General features: G+C 53.4%; 15 non-coding genes across 15 annotated transcripts; 9 read left to right on the top strand and 6 right to left on the bottom strand.

Annotated features, from left to right (window-relative positions):
* Positions 1 to 806: 806 nt before the first annotated feature.
* TRNAL-UAA (transfer RNA leucine (anticodon UAA)) lies at positions 807 to 889 on the bottom strand. The gene has a single exon. It is a non-coding gene; the product is annotated as a tRNA-Leu (tRNA).
* Positions 890 to 1,132: 243 nt separating this feature from the next.
* Positions 1,133 to 1,204, top strand: TRNAE-UUC (transfer RNA glutamic acid (anticodon UUC)). The gene has a single exon. It is a non-coding gene; the product is annotated as a tRNA-Glu (tRNA).
* Positions 1,205 to 1,834: 630 nt separating this feature from the next.
* Positions 1,835 to 1,906, top strand: TRNAE-CUC (transfer RNA glutamic acid (anticodon CUC)). Its single transcript has one exon. It is a non-coding gene; the product is annotated as a tRNA-Glu (tRNA).
* A 1,126-nt stretch (positions 1,907 to 3,032) lies between these two features.
* On the bottom strand, positions 3,033 to 3,115 carry TRNAL-UAA (transfer RNA leucine (anticodon UAA)). Its single transcript has one exon. It is a non-coding gene; the product is annotated as a tRNA-Leu (tRNA).
* Positions 3,116 to 3,358: 243 nt separating this feature from the next.
* Positions 3,359 to 3,430, top strand: TRNAE-UUC (transfer RNA glutamic acid (anticodon UUC)). Its single transcript has one exon. It is a non-coding gene; the product is annotated as a tRNA-Glu (tRNA).
* A 630-nt stretch (positions 3,431 to 4,060) lies between these two features.
* Positions 4,061 to 4,132, top strand: TRNAE-CUC (transfer RNA glutamic acid (anticodon CUC)). Its single transcript has one exon. It is a non-coding gene; the product is annotated as a tRNA-Glu (tRNA).
* Positions 4,133 to 5,258: 1,126 nt separating this feature from the next.
* Positions 5,259 to 5,341, bottom strand: TRNAL-UAA (transfer RNA leucine (anticodon UAA)). Its single transcript has one exon. It is a non-coding gene; the product is annotated as a tRNA-Leu (tRNA).
* Positions 5,342 to 5,584: 243 nt separating this feature from the next.
* Positions 5,585 to 5,656, top strand: TRNAE-UUC (transfer RNA glutamic acid (anticodon UUC)). The gene has a single exon. It is a non-coding gene; the product is annotated as a tRNA-Glu (tRNA).
* A 630-nt stretch (positions 5,657 to 6,286) lies between these two features.
* Positions 6,287 to 6,358, top strand: TRNAE-CUC (transfer RNA glutamic acid (anticodon CUC)). Its single transcript has one exon. It is a non-coding gene; the product is annotated as a tRNA-Glu (tRNA).
* Positions 6,359 to 7,484: 1,126 nt separating this feature from the next.
* TRNAL-UAA (transfer RNA leucine (anticodon UAA)) lies at positions 7,485 to 7,567 on the bottom strand. Its single transcript has one exon. It is a non-coding gene; the product is annotated as a tRNA-Leu (tRNA).
* Positions 7,568 to 7,810: 243 nt separating this feature from the next.
* On the top strand, positions 7,811 to 7,882 carry TRNAE-UUC (transfer RNA glutamic acid (anticodon UUC)). Its single transcript has one exon. It is a non-coding gene; the product is annotated as a tRNA-Glu (tRNA).
* A 1,827-nt stretch (positions 7,883 to 9,709) lies between these two features.
* On the bottom strand, positions 9,710 to 9,792 carry TRNAL-UAA (transfer RNA leucine (anticodon UAA)). The gene has a single exon. It is a non-coding gene; the product is annotated as a tRNA-Leu (tRNA).
* Positions 9,793 to 10,035: 243 nt separating this feature from the next.
* Positions 10,036 to 10,107, top strand: TRNAE-UUC (transfer RNA glutamic acid (anticodon UUC)). The gene has a single exon. It is a non-coding gene; the product is annotated as a tRNA-Glu (tRNA).
* Positions 10,108 to 14,161: 4,054 nt separating this feature from the next.
* Positions 14,162 to 14,244, bottom strand: TRNAL-UAA (transfer RNA leucine (anticodon UAA)). The gene has a single exon. It is a non-coding gene; the product is annotated as a tRNA-Leu (tRNA).
* A 243-nt stretch (positions 14,245 to 14,487) lies between these two features.
* Positions 14,488 to 14,559, top strand: TRNAE-UUC (transfer RNA glutamic acid (anticodon UUC)). The gene has a single exon. It is a non-coding gene; the product is annotated as a tRNA-Glu (tRNA).
* Positions 14,560 to 15,588: the final 1,029 nt, after the last annotated feature.

Genomic DNA, 15,588 nt, shown 5'->3' with positions numbered 1-15,588 from the left:
TTTTGCTGAAACGGAAGTCTGGTTCAGGGTAAGAAAAAGCTGAGCTGCACGTACCGAAAGCAGCAGAGCCCAGCGGCGGAGAGGGTGTGGCCAGGGCTGTCTGATTTGCATAGTGACCAGTGGCATCTTGGGAATGTACAGGCTTTGGAGCCTAACGGGTGCTGCAGGGGTCTGCCTGGCCGGAGAAATGCCTGTCTGGCGCTCCCCTCAGGACACACGTGTCTTCCGTTCGAGCATGGAGGGTGAGGGACATGGGTCACCCTCATATACAGGGGTGTGGGCATGGGCAGGATGGGGCGTGGGGGACCCGTCAGGGCATTGCCCGTTTGGAAGCCCGTTCGGAAGGCAAGAGGAGGCGGAGGCGGAGGCGGGAATCTCTGCTCAATTTTTTCCCGAGGCCTGGGGACAAGCCTTTGCACATTTGATCCAGCCGGGCCTGCATCAGCAGATCCTGCTCCGATGGCAAGGGAGAGCCTGCAGGTGTAAATCAAAGAAAGGGGAGAAATCCGCAAGAGGCGGGTTAACAAATTCCAGTGGCAGGCCCATGTTCCCCAGGAAGCAAGTACTTCCTCCTGCTCCCTTCAGTGGGAAAAGACATAGGAGGTGTATTTCTCTAAGCAGGGGCTCTGCGTAGGTGGCACTGCATTGCTTTGGGAAGCATCCATGCTAAGTGCAGAGTAGCAGCAGACCCCACAGCTGAGACGTGAATTGGGACTGTTAAGGAAGGGCACTGGGAGGGTGAGGAGGGCAGAGGAAAATGCTTTAAAAAAGAATCTGCAAGTTCCTACACACCCGCTGAAAACCCATACCAGGGATGGGGCTCGAACCCATGCGGACAACTGTCCATTGGATCTTAAGTCCAACGCCTTAACCACTCGGCCACCCTGGTGAGACCCTAGGCCCTGCCTTACTCAGCTCCCTTTTCATGCTGGCTGCTCCAGCGCAGGCTGTCCAGCAAGAGGTGATTGCAGAGTAAAAAGGCTTTTGCAGGAGGATAAAGGTAATTGCTTATGACAAACACACTGTGTGACACCTAACTTTTCCCCACTCGTACTTTATGGGCAATCTATACAGTGGAGTTAGCTTAGTCACAATAAGGAAGTGAGCAAGGCAGGCTCACAAGAGCATCTCCTCCCTGGTGGTCTAGTGGCTAGGATTCGGCGCTTTCACCGCCGCGGCCCGGGTTCGATTCCCGGTCAGGGAAGATCCCTCTAAGACGTAGACGTGCGTAATTTGTCCACGCAGCTCAGCTTTTTTTAATCGAAGGTCCTTAAAAAGGCACCCCGACCTATAGACGAAAGCAGAGGAAAGGGGCTGGGTCCCCTGTGTCCCAGGTTGCTTTGCTCCCATTGCCCTCAGCCACCTTCATGCGCACGCAGTCCCCCACCCAGTCAGGTGCTCTATGTGGGCGTAAAGTGCAGTACCAGCTCATCAGAAAGGTAAATTGCTGGAAAACCCGGCTGCGATGTATACATCTACTTTGGAGCACTCTTCTCCCTTGCACTCTTGAATCGGTCATTCGCAATGTATTCTTCCAGCAAGCTGAATAACGAGGTAGGTGTGAGAAGGTGTACCAGCTGTCTTTGAGCTATCAGCGGCCACTAGGTGTCCCTCTTGTGATTTCCCGGGGATCCCGATTGTACAGGAATTCGTCGGTTCAGTAGCACGGGGGAGGGGATGGCCTGTGCTTGGAAGTGACAAACAGTCTGGTGGAATCATGAGTGTTTTTTCAAGTTCTGATTCATATTCGCTGTAGAATAAAATATGCTTTCAGCCCCCATGAGCTTTGTCACTAGGAGAGCAGTGTAGGAACTTTTGCTGTATGGCTGTGGGTTCCCTGGTGGTCTAGTGGTTAGGATTCGGCGCTCTCACCGCCGCGGCCCGGGTTCGATTCCCGGTCAGGGAACAGTCCTTCTTCTGCCCTTGAATGCTTTTCCTTCCCGCAGGTCAGGGCTTCTCAAAATGAATTTGCTTTTCTGACAAACAGTTTGCCTAGCATCCCGCAATCTGGCTCCTAATTAGATTTTCGCAAGGTTCCCTTTGAGTTGCTTTCCTCGGCGGGAGGAAAATCTCTTGTGCAAGGCTCTTGAGGAAGTGAGATTCTGTATTCCGAGGTGCGCTTCTTTTCGTAGGCTTCTGACCACATGGTGTGCGGCAGGAAGTCATCTTTGACAGGGCCGCAGGCTTTATCTCCAAATGGCATCCCGGACGCACTGCAACCCACCTTTTTGCTGAAACGGAAGTCTGGTTCAGGGTAATAGAAAGCTGAGCTGCACGTACCGAAAGCAGCAGAGCCCAGCGGCGGAGAGGGTGTGGCCAGGGCTGTCTGATTTGCATAGTGACCAGTGGCATCTTGGGAATGTACAGGCTTTGGAGCTTAACGGGTGCTGCAGGGGTCTGCCTGGCCGGAGAAATGCCTGTCTGGCGCTCCCCTCAGGACACACGTGTCTTCCGTTCGAGCATGGAGGGTGAGGGACATGGGTCACCCTCATATACAGGGGTGTGGGCATGGGCAGGATGGGGCGTGGGGGACCCGTCAGGGCATTGCCCGTTTGGAAGCCCGTTCGGAAGGCAAGAGGAGGCGGAGGCGGAGGCGGGAATCTCTGCTCAATTTTTTCCCGAGGCCTGGGGACAAGCCTTTGCACATTTGATCCAGCCGGGCCTGCATCAGCAGATCCTGCTCCGATGGCAAGGGAGAGCCTGCAGGTGTAAATCAAAGAAAGGGGAGAAATCCGCAAGAGGCGGGTTAACAAATTCCAGTGGCAGGCCCATGTTCCCCAGGAAGCAAGTACTTCCTCCTGCTCCCTTCAGTGGGAAAAGACATAGGAGGTGTATTTCTCTAAGCAGGGGCTCTGCGTAGGTGGCACTGCATTGCTTTGGGAAGCATCCATGCTAAGTGCAGAGTAGCAGCAGACCCCACAGCTGAGACGTGAATTGGGACTGTTAAGGAAGGGCACTGGGAGGGTGAGGAGGGCAGAGGAAAATGCTTTAAAAAAGCATCTGCAAGTTCCTACACACCCGCTGAAAACCCATACCAGGGATGGGGCTCGAACCCATGCGGACAACTGTCCATTGGATCTTAAGTCCAACGCCTTAACCACTCGGCCACCCTGGTGAGACCCTAGGCCCTGCCTTACTCAGCTCCCTTTTCATGCTGGCTGCTCCAGCGCAGGCTGTCCAGCAAGAGGTGATTGCAGAGTAAAAAGGCTTTTGCAGGAGGATAAAGGTAATTGCTTATGACAAACACACTGTGTGACACCTAACTTTTCCCCACTCGTACTTTATGGGCAATCTATACAGTGGAGTTAGCTTAGTCACAATAAGGAAGTGAGCAAGGCAGGCTCACAAGAGCATCTCCTCCCTGGTGGTCTAGTGGCTAGGATTCGGCGCTTTCACCGCCGCGGCCCGGGTTCGATTCCCGGTCAGGGAAGATCCCTCTAAGACGTAGACGTGCGTAATTTGTCCACGCAGCTCAGCTTTTTTTAATCGAAGGTCCTTAAAAAGGCACCCCGACCTATAGACGAAAGCAGAGGAAAGGGGCTGGGTCCCCTGTGTCCCAGGTTGCTTTGCTCCCATTGCCCTCAGCCACCTTCATGCGCACGCAGTCCCCCACCCAGTCAGGTGCTCTATGTGGGCGTAAAGTGCAGTACCAGCTCATCAGAAAGGTAAATTGCTGGAAAACCCGGCTGCGATGTATACATCTACTTTGGAGCACTCTTCTCCCTTGCACTCTTGAATCGGTCATTCGCAATGTATTCTTCCAGCAAGCTGAATAACGAGGTAGGTGTGAGAAGGTGTACCAGCTGTCTTTGAGCTATCAGCGGCCACTAGGTGTCCCTCTTGTGATTTCCCGGGGATCCCGATTGTACAGGAATTCGTCGGTTCAGTAGCACGGGGGAGGGGATGGCCTGTGCTTGGAAGTGACAAACAGTCTGGTGGAATCATGAGTGTTTTTTCAAGTTCTGATTCATATTCGCTGTAGAATAAAATATGCTTTCAGCCCCCATGAGCTTTGTCACTAGGAGAGCAGTGTAGGAACTTTTGCTGTATGGCTGTGGGTTCCCTGGTGGTCTAGTGGTTAGGATTCGGCGCTCTCACCGCCGCGGCCCGGGTTCGATTCCCGGTCAGGGAACAGTCCTTCTTCTGCCCTTGAATGCTTTTCCTTCCCGCAGGTCAGAGCTTCTCAAAATGAATTTGCTTTTCTGACAAACAGTTTGCCTAGCATCCCGCAATCTGGCTCCTAATTTGATTTTCGCAAGGTTCCCTTTGAGTTGCTTTCCTCGGCGGGAGGAAAATCTCTTGTGCAAGGCTCTTGAGGAAGTGAGATTCTGTATTCCGAGGTGCGCTTCTTTTCGTAGGCTTCTGACCACATGGTGTGCGGCAGGAAGTCATCTTTGACAGGGCCGCAGGCTTTGTCTCCAAATGGCATCCCGGACCCACTGCAACCCACCTTTTTGCTGAAACGGAAGTCTGGTTCAGGGTAAGAAAAAGCTGAGCTGCACGTACCGAAAGCAGCAGAGCCCAGCGGCGGAGAGGGTGTGGCCAGGGCTGTCTGATTTGCATAGTGACCAGTGGCATCTTGGGAATGTACAGGCTTTGGAGCCTAACGGGTGCTGCAGGGGTCTGCCTGGCCGGAGAAATGCCTGTCTGGCGCTCCCCTCAGGACACACGTGTCTTCCGTTCGAGCATGGAGGGTGAGGGACATGGGTCACCCTCATATACAGGGGTGTGGGCATGGGCAGGATGGGGCGTGGGGGACCCGTCAGGGCATTGCCCGTTTGGAAGCCCGTTCGGAAGGCAAGAGGAGGCGGAGGCGGAGGCGGGAATCTCTGCTCAATTTTTTCCCGAGGCCTGGGGACAAGCCTTTGCACATTTGATCCAGCCGGGCCTGCATCAGCAGATCCTGCTCCGATGGCAAGGGAGAGCCTGCAGGTGTAAATCAAAGAAAGGGGAGAAATCCGCAAGAGGCGGGTTAACAAATTCCAGTGGCAGGCCCATGTTCCCCAGGAAGCAAGTACTTCCTCCTGCTCCCTTCAGTGGGAAAAGACATAGGAGGTGTATTTCTCTAAGCAGGGGCTCTGCGTAGGTGGCACTGCATTGCTTTGGGAAGCATCCATGCTAAGTGCAGAGTAGCAGCAGACCCCACAGCTGAGACGTGAATTGGGACTGTTAAGGAAGGGCACTGGGAGGGTGAGGAGGGCAGAGGAAAATGCTTTAAAAAAGCATCTGCAAGTTCCTACACACCCGCTGAAAACCCATACCAGGGATGGGGCTCGAACCCATGCGGACAACTGTCCATTGGATCTTAAGTCCAACGCCTTAACCACTCGGCCACCCTGGTGAGACCCTAGGCCCTGCCTTACTCAGCTCCCTTTTCATGCTGGCTGCTCCAGCGCAGGCTGTCCAGCAAGAGGTGATTGCAGAGTAAAAAGGCTTTTGCAGGAGGATAAAGGTAATTGCTTATGACAAACACACTGTGTGACACCTAACTTTTCCCCACTCGTACTTTATGGGCAATCTATACAGTGGAGTTAGCTTAGTCACAATAAGGAAGTGAGCAAGGCAGGCTCACAAGAGCATCTCCTCCCTGGTGGTCTAGTGGCTAGGATTCGGCGCTTTCACCGCCGCGGCCCGGGTTCGATTCCCGGTCAGGGAAGATCCCTCTAAGACGTAGACGTGCGTAATTTGTCCACGCAGCTCAGCTTTTTTTAATCGAAGGTCCTTAAAAAGGCACCCCGACCTATAGACGAAAGCAGAGGAAAGGGGCTGGGTCCCCTGTGTCCCAGGTTGCTTTGCTCCCATTGCCCTCAGCCACCTTCATGCGCACGCAGTCCCCCACCCAGTCAGGTGCTCTATGTGGGCGTAAAGTGCAGTACCAGCTCATCAGAAAGGTAAATTGCTGGAAAACCCGGCTGCGATGTATACATCTACTTTGGAGCACTCTTCTCCCTTGCACTCTTGAATCGGTCATTCGCAATGTATTCTTCCAGCAAGCTGAATAACGAGGTAGGTGTGAGAAAGTGTACCAGCTGTCTTTGAGCTATCAGCGGCCACTAGGTGTCCCTCTTGTGATTTCCCGGGGATCCCGATTGTACAGGAATTCGTCGGTTCAGTAGCACGGGGGAGGGGATGGCCTGTGCTTGGAAGTGACAAACAGTCTGGTGGAATCATGAGTGTTTTTTCAAGTTCTGATTCATATTCGCTGTAGAATAAAATATGCTTTCAGCCCCCATGAGCTTTGTCACTAGGAGAGCAGTGTAGGAACTTTTGCTGTATGGCTGTGGGTTCCCTGGTGGTCTAGTGGTTAGGATTCGGCGCTCTCACCGCCGCGGCCCGGGTTCGATTCCCGGTCAGGGAACAGTCCTTCTTCTGCCCTTGAATGCTTTTCCTTCCCGCAGGTCAGGGCTTCTCAAAATGAATTTGCTTTTCTGACAAACAGTTTGCCTAGCATCCCGCAATCTGGCTCCTAATTAGATTTTCGCAAGGTTCCCTTTGAGTTGCTTTCCTCGGCGGGAGGAAAATCTCTTGTGCAAGGCTCTTGAGGAAGTGAGATTCTGTATTCCGAGGTGCGCTTCTTTTCGTAGGCTTCTGACCACATGGTGTGCGGCAGGAAGTCATCTTTGACAGGGCCGCAGGCTTTATCTCCAAATGGCATCCCGGACGCACTGCAACCCACCTTTTTGCTGAAACGGAAGTCTGGTTCAGGGTAATAGAAAGCTGAGCTGCACGTACCGAAAGCAGCAGAGCCCAGCGGCGGAGAGGGTGTGGCCAGGGCTGTCTGATTTGCATAGTGACCAGTGGCATCTTGGGAATGTACAGGCTTTGGAGCTTAACGGGTGCTGCAGGGGTCTGCCTGGCCGGAGAAATGCCTGTCTGGCGCTCCCCTCAGGACACACGTGTCTTCCGTTCGAGCATGGAGGGTGAGGGACATGGGTCACCCTCATATACAGGGGTGTGGGCATGGGCAGGATGGGGCGTGGGGGACCCGTCAGGGCATTGCCCGTTTGGAAGCCCGTTCGGAAGGCAAGAGGAGGCGGAGGCGGAGGCGGGAATCTCTGCTCAATTTTTTCCCGAGGCCTGGGGACAAGCCTTTGCACATTTGATCCAGCCGGGCCTGCATCAGCAGATCCTGCTCCGATGGCAAGGGAGAGCCTGCAGGTGTAAATCAAAGAAAGTGGAGAAATCCGCAAGAGGCGGGTTAACAAATTCCAGTGGCAGGCCCATGTTCCCCAGGAAGCAAGTACTTCCTCCTGCTCCCTTCAGTGGGAAAAGACATAGGAGGTGTATTTCTCTAAGCAGGGGCTCTGCGTAGGTGGCACTGCATTGCTTTGGGAAGCATCCATGCTAAGTGCAGAGTAGCAGCAGACCCCACAGCTGAGACGTGAATTGGGACTGTTAAGGAAGGGCACTGGGAGGGTGAGGAGGGCAGAGGAAAATGCTTTAAAAAAGCATCTGCAAGTTCCTACACACCCGCTGAAAACCCATACCAGGGATGGGGCTCGAACCCATGCGGACAACTGTCCATTGGATCTTAAGTCCAACGCCTTAACCACTCGGCCACCCTGGTGAGACCCTAGGCCCTGCCTTACTCAGCTCCCTTTTCATGCTGGCTGCTCCAGCGCAGGCTGTCCAGCAAGAGGTGATTGCAGAGTAAAAAGGCTTTTGCAGGAGGATAAAGGTAATTGCTTATGACAAACACACTGTGTGACACCTAACTTTTCCCCACTCGTACTTTATGGGCAATCTATACAGTGGAGTTAGCTTAGTCACAATAAGGAAGTGAGCAAGGCAGGCTCACAAGAGCATCTCCTCCCTGGTGGTCTAGTGGCTAGGATTCGGCGCTTTCACCGCCGCGGCCCGGGTTCGATTCCCGGTCAGGGAAGATCCCTCTAAGACGTAGACGTGCGTAATTTGTCCACGCAGCTCAGCTTTTTTTAATCGAAGGTCCTTAAAAAGGCACCCCGACCTATAGACGAAAGCAGAGGAAAGGGGCTGGGTCCCCTGTGTCCCAGGTTGCTTTGCTCCCATTGCCCTCAGCCACCTTCATGCGCACGCAGTCCCCCACCCAGTCAGGTGCTCTATGTGGGCGTAAAGTGCAGTACCAGCTCATCAGAAAGGTAAATTGCTGGAAAACCCGGCTGCGATGTATACATCTACTTTGGAGCACTCTTCTCCCTTGCACTCTTGAATCGGTCATTCGCAATGTATTCTTCCAGCAAGCTGAATAACGAGGTAGGTGTGAGAAGGTGTACCAGCTGTCTTTGAGCTATCAGCGGCCACTAGGTGTCCCTCTTGTGATTTCCCGGGATCCCGATTGTACAGGAATTCGTCGGTTCAGTAGCACGGGGGAGGGGATGGCCTGTGCTTGGAAGTGACAAACAGTCTGGTGGAATCATGAGTGTTTTTTCAAGTTCTGATTCATATTCGCTGTAGAATAAAATATGCTTTCAGCCCCCATGAGCTTTGTCACTAGGAGAGCAGTGTAGGAACTTTTGCTGTATGGCTGTGGGTTCCCTGGTGGTCTAGTGGTTAGGATTCGGCGCTCTCACCGCCGCGGCCCGGGTTCGATTCCCAGTCAGGGAACAGTCCTTCTTCTGCCCTTGAATGCTTTTCCTTCCCGCAGGTCAGAGCTTCTCAAAATGAATTTGCTTTTCTGACAAACAGTTTGCCTAGCATCCCGCAATCTGGCTCCTAATTTGATTTTCGCAAGGTTCCCTTTGAGTTGCTTTCCTCGGCGGGAGGAAAATCTCTTGTGCAAGGCTCTTGAGGAAGTGAGATTCTGTATTCCGAGGTGCGCTTCTTTTCGTAGGCTTCTGACCACATGGTGTGCGGCAGGAAGTCATCTTTGACAGGGCCGCAGGCTTTGTCTCCAAATGGCATCCCGGACCCACTGCAACCCACCTTTTTGCTGAAACGGAAGTCTGGTTCAGGGTAAGAAAAAGCTGAGCTGCACGTACCGAAAGCAGCAGAGCCCAGCGGCGGAGAGGGTGTGGCCAGGGCTGTCTGATTTGCATAGTGACCAGTGGCATCTTGGGAATGTACAGGCTTTGGAGCCTAACGGGTGCTGCAGGGGTCTGCCTGGCCGGAGAAATGCCTGTCTGGCGCTCCCCTCAGGACACACGTGTCTTCCGTTCGAGCATGGAGGGTGAGGGACATGGGTCACCCTCATATACAGGGGTGTGGGCATGGGCAGGATGGGGCGTGGGGGACCCGTCAGGGCATTGCCCGTTTGGAAGCCCGTTCGGAAGGCAAGAGGAGGCGGAGGCGGAGGCGGGAATCTCTGCTCAATTTTTTCCCGAGGCCTGGGGACAAGCCTTTGCACATTTGATCCAGCCGGGCCTGCATCAGCAGATCCTGCTCCGATGGCAAGGGAGAGCCTGCAGGTGTAAATCAAAGAAAGGGGAGAAATCCGCAAGAGGCGGGTTAACAAATTCCAGTGGCAGGCCCATGTTCCCCAGGAAGCAAGTACTTCCTCCTGCTCCCTTCAGTGGGAAAAGACATAGGAGGTGTATTTCTCTAAGCAGGGGCTCTGCGTAGGTGGCACTGCATTGCTTTGGGAAGCATCCATGCTAAGTGCAGAGTAGCAGCAGACCCCACAGCTGAGACGTGAATTGGGACTGTTAAGGAAGGGCACTGGGAGGGTGAGGAGGGCAGAGGAAAATGCTTTAAAAAAGCATCTGCAAGTTCCTACACACCCGCTGAAAACCCATACCAGGGATGGGGCTCGAACCCATGCGGACAACTGTCCATTGGATCTTAAGTCCAACGCCTTAACCACTCGGCCACCCTGGTGAGACCCTAGGCCCTGCCTTACTCAGCTCCCTTTTCATGCTGGCTGCTCCAGCGCAGGCTGTCCAGCAAGAGGTGATTGCAGAGTAAAAAGGCTTTTGCAGGAGGATAAAGGTAATTGCTTATGACAAACACACTGTGTGACACCTAACTTTTCCCCACTCGTACTTTATGGGCAATCTATACAGTGGAGTTAGCTTAGTCACAATAAGGAAGTGAGCAAGGCAGGCTCACAAGAGCATCTCCTCCCTGGTGGTCTAGTGGCTAGGATTCGGCGCTTTCACCGCCGCGGCCCGGGTTCGATTCCCGGTCAGGGAAGATCCCTCTAAGACGTAGACGTGCGTAATTTGTCCACGCAGCTCAGCTTTTTTTAATCGAAGGTCCTTAAAAAGGCACCCCGACCTATAGACGAAAGCAGAGGAAAGGGGCTGGGTCCCCTGTGTCCCAGGTTGCTTTGCTCCCATTGCCCTCAGCCACCTTCATGCGCACGCAGTCCCCCACCCAGTCAGGTGCTCTATGTGGGCGTAAAGTGCAGTACCAGCTCATCAGAAAGGTAAATTGCTGGAAAACCCGGCTGCGATGTATACATCTACTTTGGAGCACTCTTCTCCCTTGCACTCTTGAATCGGTCATTCGCAATGTATTCTTCCAGCAAGCTGAATAACGAGGTAGGTGTGAGAAGGTGTACCAGCTGTCTTTGAGCTATCAGCGGCCACTAGGTGTCCCTCTTGTGATTTCCCGGGGATCCCGATTGTACAGGAATTCGTCGGTTCAGTAGCACGGGGGAGGGGATGGCCTGTGCTTGGAAGTGACAAACAGTCTGGTGGAATCATGAGTGTTTTTTCAAGTTCTGATTCATATTCGCTGTAGAATAAAATATGCTTTCAGCCCCCATGAGCTTTGTCACTAGGAGAGCAGTGTAGGAACTTTTGCTGTATGGCTGTGGGTTCCCTGGTGGTCTAGTGGTTAGGATTCGGCGCTCTCACCGCCGCGGCCCGGGTTCGATTCCCAGTCAGGGAACAGTCCTTCTTCTGCCCTTGAATGCTTTTCCTTCCCGCAGGTCAGAGCTTCTCAAAATGAATTTGCTTTTCTGACAAACAGTTTGCCTAGCATCCCGCAATCTGGCTCCTAATTTGATTTTCGCAAGGTTCCCTTTGAGTTGCTTTCCTCGGCGGGAGGAAAATCTCTTGTGCAAGGCTCTTGAGGAAGTGAGATTCTGTATTCCGAGGTGCGCTTCTTTTCGTAGGCTTCTGACCACATGGTGTGCGGCAGGAAGTCATCTTTGACAGGGCCGCAGGCTTTATCTCCAAATGGCATCCCGGACGCACTGCAACCCACCTTTTTGCTGAAACGGAAGTCTGGTTCAGGGTAATAGAAAGCTGAGCTGTACGTACCGAAAGCAGCAGAGCCCAGCGGCGGAGAGGGTGTGGCCAGGGCTGTCTGATTTGCATAGTGACCAGTGGCATCTTGGGAATGTACAGGCTTTGGAGCTTAACGGGTGCTGCAGGGGTCTGCCTGGCCGGAGAAATGCCTGTCTGGCGCTCCCCTCAGGACACACGTGTCTTCCGTTCGAGCATGGAGGGTGAGGGACATGGATCACCCTCATATACAGGGGTGTGGGCATGGGCAGGATGGGGCGTGGGGGACCCGTCAGGGCATTGCCCGTTTGGAAGCCCGTTCGGAAGGCAAGAGGAGGCGGAGGCGGAGGCGGGAATCTCTGCTCAATTTTTTCCCGAGGCCTGGGGACAAGCCTTTGCACATTTGATCCAGCCGGGCCTGCATCAGCAGATCCTGCTCCGATGGCAAGGGAGAGCCTGCAGGTGTAAATCAAAGAAAGGGGAGAAATCCGCAAGAGGCGGGTTAACAAATTCCAGTGGCAGGCCCATGTTCCCCAGGAAGCAAGTACTTCCTCCTGCTCCCTTCAGTGGGAAAAGACATAGGAGGTGTATTTCTCTAAGCAGGGGCTCTGCGTAGGTGGCACTGCATTGCTTTGGGAAGCATCCATGCTAAGTGCAGAGTAGCAGCAGACCCCACAGCTGAGACGTGAATTGGGACTGTTAAGGAAGGGCACTGGGAGGGTGAGGAGGGCAGAGGAAAATGCTTTACAAAAGCATCTGCAAGTTCCTACACACCCGCTGAAAACCCATACCAGGGATGGGGCTCGAACCCATGCGGCCAACTGTCCATTGGATCTTAAGTCCAACGCCTTAACCACTCGGCCACCCTGGTGAGACCCTAGGCCCTGCCTTACTCAGCTCCCTTTTCATGCTGGCTGCTCCAGCGCAGGCTGTCCAGCAAGAGGTGATTGCAGAGTAAAAAGGCTTTTGCAGGAGGATAAAGGTAATTGCTTATGACAAACACACTGTGTGACACCTAACTTTTCCCCACTCGTACTTTATGGGCAATCTATACAGTGGAGTTAGCTTAGTCACAATAAGGAAGTGAGCAAGGCAGGCTCACAAGAGCATCTCCTCCCTGGTGGTCTAGTGGCTAGGATTCGGTGCTTTCACCGCCGCGGCCCGGGTTCGATTCCCGGTCAGGGAAGATCCCTCTAAGACGTAGACGTGCGTAATTTGTCCACGCAGCTCAGCTTTTTTTAATCGAAGGTCCTTAAAAAGGCACCCCGACCTATAGACGAAAGCAGAGGAAAGGGGCTGGGTCCCCTGTGTCCCAGGTTGCTTTGCTCCCATTGCCCTCAGCCACCTTCATGCGCACGCAGTCCCCCACCCAGTCAGGTGCTCTATGTGGGCGTAAAGTGCAGTACCAGCTCATCAGAAAGGTAAATTGCTGGAAAACCCGGCTGCGATGTATACATCTACTTTGGAGCACTCTTCTCCCTTGCACTCTTGAATCGGTCATTCGCAATGTATTCTTCCAGCAAGCTGAATAACGAGGTAGGTGTGAGAAGGTGTACCAGCTGTCTTTGAGCTATCAGCGGCCACTAGGTGTCCCTCTTGTGATTTCCCGGGGATCCCGATTGTACAGGAATTCGTCGGTTCAGTAGCACGGGGGAGGGGATGGCCTGTGCTTGGAAGTGACAAACAGTCTGGTGGAATCATGAGTGTTTTTTCAAGTTCTGATTCATATTCGCTGTAGAATAAAATATGCTTTCAGCCCCCATGAGCTTTGTCACTAGGAGAGCAGTGTAGGAACTTTTGCTGTATGGCTCTGGGTTCCCTGGTGGTCTAGTGGTTAGGATTCGGCACTCTCACCGCCGCGGCCCGGGTTCGATTCCCGGTCAGGGAACAGTCCTTCTTCTGCCCTTGAATGCTTTTCCTTCCCGCAGGTCAGGGCTTCTCAAAATGAATTTGCTTTTCTGACAAACAGTTTGCCTAGCATCCCGCAATCTGGCTCCTAATTTGATTTTCGCAAGGTTCCCTTTGAGTTGCTTTCCTCGGCGGGAGGAAAATCTCTTGTGCAAGGCTCTTGAGGAAGTGAGATTCTGTATTCCGAGGTGCGCTTCTTTTCGTAGGCTTCTGACCACATGGTGTGCGGCAGGAAGTCATCTTTGACAGGGCCGCAGGCTTTGTCTCCAAATGGCATCCCGGACCCACTGCAACCCACCTTTTTGCTGAAACGGAAGTCTGGTTCAGGGTAAGAAAAAGCTGAGCTGCACGTACCGAAAGCAGCAGAGCCCAGCGGCGGAGAGGGTGTGGCCAGGGCTGTCTGATTTGCATAGTGACCAGTGGCATCTTGGGAATGTACAGGCTTTGGAGCCTAACGGGTGCTGCAGGGGTCTGCCTGGCCGGAGAAATGCCTGTCTGGCGCTCCCCTCAGGACACACGTGTCTTCCGTTCGAGCATGGAGGGTGAGGGACATGGGTCACCCTCATATACAGGGGTGTGGGCATGGGCAGGATGGGGCGTGGGGGACCCGTCAGGGCATTGCCCGTTTGGAAGCCCGTTCGGAAGGCAAGAGGAGGCGGAGGCGGAGGCGGGAATCTCTGCTCAATTTTTTCCCGAGGCCTGGGGACAAGCCTTTGCACATTTGATCCAGCCGGGCCTGCATCAGCAGATCCTGCTCCGATGGCAAGGGAGAGCCTGCAGGTGTAAATCAAAGAAAGGGGAGAAATCCGCAAGAGGCGGGTTAACAAATTCCAGTGGCAGGCCCATGTTCCCCAGGAAGCAAGTACTTCCTCCTGCTCCCTTCAGTGGGAAAAGACATAGGAGGTGTATTTCTCTAAGCAGGGGCTCTGCGTAGGTGGCACTGCATTGCTTTGGGAAGCATCCATGCTAAGTGCAGAGTAGCAGCAGACCCCACAGCTGAGACGTGAATTGGGACTGTTAAGGAAGGGCACTGGGAGGGTGAGGAGGGCAGAGGAAAATGCTTTAAAAAAGCATCTGCAAGTTCCTACACACCCGCTGAAAACCCATACCAGGGATGGGGCTCGAACCCATGCGGACAACTGTCCATTGGATCTTAAGTCCAACGCCTTAACCACTCGGCCACCCTGGTGAGACCCTAGGCCCTGCCTTACTCAGCTCCCTTTTCATGCTGGCTGCTCCAGCGCAGGCTGTCCAGCAAGAGGTGATTGCAGAGTAAAAAGGCTTTTGCAGGAGGATAAAGGTAATTGCTTATGACAAACACACTGTGTGACACCTAACTTTTCCCCACTCGTACTTTATGGGCAATCTATACAGTGGAGTTAGCTTAGTCACAATAAGGAAGTGAGCAAGGCAGGCTCACAAGAGCATCTCCTCCCTGGTGGTCTAGTGGCTAGGATTCGGCGCTTTCACCGCCGCGGCCCGGGTTCGATTCCCGGTCAGGGAAGATCCCTCTAAGACGTAGACGTGCGTAATTTGTCCACGCAGCTCAGCTTTTTTTAATCGAAGGTCCTTAAAAAGGCACCCCGACCTATAGACGAAAGCAGAGGAAAGGGGCTGGGTCCCCTGTGTCCCAGGTTGCTTTGCTCCCATTGCCCTCAGCCACCTTCATGCGCACGCAGTCCCCCACCCAGTCAGGTGCTCTATGTGGGCGTAAAGTGCAGTACCAGCTCATCAGAAAGGTAAATTGCTGGAAAACCCGGCTGCGATGTATACATCTACTTTGGAGCACTCTTCTCCCTTGCACTCTTGAATCGGTCATTCGCAATGTATTCTTCCAGCAAGCTGAATAACGAGGTAGGTGTGAGAAGGTGTACCAGCTGTCTTTGAGCTATCAGCGGCCACTAGGTGTCCCTCTTGTGATTTCCCGGGGATCCCGATTGTACAGGAATTCGTCGGTTCAGTAGCACGGGGGAGGGGATGGCCTGTGCTTGGAAGTGACAAACAGTCTGGTGGAATCATGAGTGTTTTTTCAAGTTCTGATTCATATTCGCTGTAGAATAAAATATGCTTTCAGCCCCCATGAGCTTTGTCACTAGGAGAGCAGTGTAGGAACTTTTGCAGTATGGCTGTGGGTTCCCTGGTGGTCTAGTGGTTAGGATTCGGCGCTCTCGCCGCCGCGGCCTGGGTTCGATTCCCGGTCAGGGAACAGTCCTTCTTCTGCCCTTGAATGCTTTTCCTTCCCGCAGGTCAGGGCTTCTCAAAATGAATTTGCTTTTCTGACAAACAGTTTGCCTAGCATCCCGCAATCTGGCTCCTAATTTGATTTTCGCAAGGTTCCCTTTGAGTTGCTTTCCTCGGCGGGAGGAAAATCTCTTGTGCAAGGCTCTTGAGGAAGTGAGATTCTGTATTCCGAGGTGCGCTTCTTTTCGTAGGCTTCTGACCACATGGTGTGCGGCAGGAAGTCATCTTTGACAGGGCCGCAGGCTTTATCTCCAAATGGCATCCCGGACGCACTGCAACCCACCTTTTTGCT

Source organism: Triturus cristatus, chromosome 5_2 (assembly GCF_964204655.1).
Source record: "Triturus cristatus chromosome 5_2, aTriCri1.1, whole genome shotgun sequence".
Classification (NCBI taxonomy): Eukaryota; Metazoa; Chordata; class Amphibia; order Caudata; family Salamandridae; genus Triturus; species Triturus cristatus.
This window is presented reverse-complemented; position numbering and strand designations above follow the sequence as displayed.